The sequence below is a fragment of the Macaca thibetana genome, chromosome 12 (assembly GCF_024542745.1).
Source record: "Macaca thibetana thibetana isolate TM-01 chromosome 12, ASM2454274v1, whole genome shotgun sequence".
NCBI classification, from domain to species: domain Eukaryota; kingdom Metazoa; phylum Chordata; class Mammalia; order Primates; family Cercopithecidae; genus Macaca; species Macaca thibetana.
In genome coordinates this window covers 73840405-73842654 of record NC_065589.1, presented here as the reverse complement: position 1 = coordinate 73842654, position 2250 = coordinate 73840405, and positions in this window count along the sequence as shown.

Below are 2250 nucleotides of genomic sequence, written 5' to 3'. Positions count from 1 at the left end.
TAGAAGTATGGGAGGCATACAAATTTAGAAGAAAAAGGATGACTCTATCTTTAGTGTGTTGTCTATGGCAGTATCTAGCCTTCCCACTGTATGCTTACATTCCACCTACAAACATTAAAATAAAATCCACAGTGCACTCCTTTGTTTTAAAGAGGAACTAAGAAAAAAACTCAAATTGTCAATTTGGTTCCGGATTTTTTTTTTTAATGGGATCTTTGATCGGAAGTCAATATAGGAAGAGCTCTGAACAAAGTAGCACTTTCAAAGGTTGCATATTAAAGAGGCGAAATGAAAGACAACTTAGCACTTGAGATGTGAATTTGAATGTGTATATGGTTACAGTCTGGATAAGACACTGTTAACAAATGATTTCATTAACTCATCGCCTATGTGCGACCACTGGACAAGGGGAAGGGGTGTTCCGGCTGTGGTGCCATATACTGAAACTGAACCCATGAATTGGGCCCACTGGAATTGAGGGACAAGCCAGATAGATGGCAAGAATTCTGATTTCCAGTATGCAAATCAGTCTAAACATTTGACTTTTTAAAAGTCTATTTGGAAAGGTTTTGAAACAGGGCTGCACTAGGCAAGATCATTAAGTAAGCAAAACTTTAACTATTGTTATAACCATGTCTTTGCCCGGGTGCATGAGGCTCTCTTCTTCTCTTAGTGACAATAACATGCTCACAGGAAGGGTTCAATATGAATTATTTACACCTTACTTCATGTGGATTTAAGTCAATATATTATCTATGAAGTTTTATATTTAAGCCATACTTGTGAAACGTTGAAGAGGAAAAAGTATATTTAGCACATTTGGGGCACCCTAAATGTGTACCTGAGTAAATTTCAGTTTTTTGAGTTGTTTGTTTGTTTTTGTTTGTTTGTTTCGTTTTTGAGAGGGAGTCTCGCTCTGCCCCCAGGCTGGAGTACAGTGGTGCGATCTCGGCTCACCGCAAGCTCCGCCTCCCGGGATCATGCCATTCTCCTGCCTCAGCCTCCTGAGTAGCTGGGACTACAGGCGCCCGCCACTGCGCCTGGCTAATTTTTTTGTATTTTTAGTAGAGACGGGGTTTCACCGTGTTAGCCAGGATGGTCTCGATCTCCTGACCTTGTGATCCACCCGCCTCGGCCTCCCAAAGTGCTGGGATTACAGGCGTGAGCCACTGCGCCCGGCCTGTTTGTTTTGAGACAGAGTCTCACTCTGTTGCCCAGGCTGGAGTGCAGTGGTACAATCTCAGCTCACTGCAAACTTTGCCTCCCAGATTCAAGCAATTCTCCTGCCTTAGCTTCCCGAGTTGCTAGGATTACAGGTACCTGCCACCACGCCCAGCTAATTTTTGTATTTTTAGTAGAGATGGGGTTTCACCATGTTGGCCAGGCTGGTCTCGAACTTCTGACCTCATGTGATCCACCTGCCTCGGCCTCCCAAAGTGGGTTTGTTGTTCTTTTAAAGAAAAAAGATCCCTACTTATTTTAAAGGGTGATAGCAGTGTCCTGACTCTACCTAGACAGATCTGTTCATTCATATGTTCATTCCAGCTGAACCACAATAACTGCAATTTTCAAAGAAGGAATACAGAGCCTGGGAAATCGGAAGAGTATGGCAACAAACTGGTATACAAGGAAACTGAAAATGAAAAATCAGCAAAGTGGCATTTGTACCTGCCTGAGTGGCTACAGCAGTGAAGGTGAAAGGTGGAAGGCTAGATGGGGGATATTAGCACCATCTCTTCCTCTCCTCACCTGCAGCCTCAATACTTTCCATTGTGGTCCCAGGATACGCCAGGTCAACTGTGATCAACTCTGAAACAGGCAAACTCTGGGAGGGGAGGAGGCATCCTTTCCTATTCTCAATGGTCTCAGCTCCGGAGACCACTTTAGTAAGCTCTCCTTGTCATACCTTAAAACATACATTAAAACCCATAAGCAATTCCAAAACCTCATTTTATTATGTTGTTTTTATCTCCTTGCTCACCAATCTTAAAAAAATGTGGTAACACAAATCTCAGAGACTGATTTCTCCTACTTTCTTAGGAGGGAAGGAGTGTTAAATAAGCAAAGGCATGCTAACAGGAAGGAAAAAAATGGAGATTATGAATAATAATCATAATTTGAAAATTATTAAAATGATGCACCTGGCAGTTTACAAAATATTTCTTTGTTACATTATTTCTGCTGCTGAATTTGATCAAGAGATTGTACTCATCATAAAATGAATATTATTGATCATTTTAAAGTCTCTTC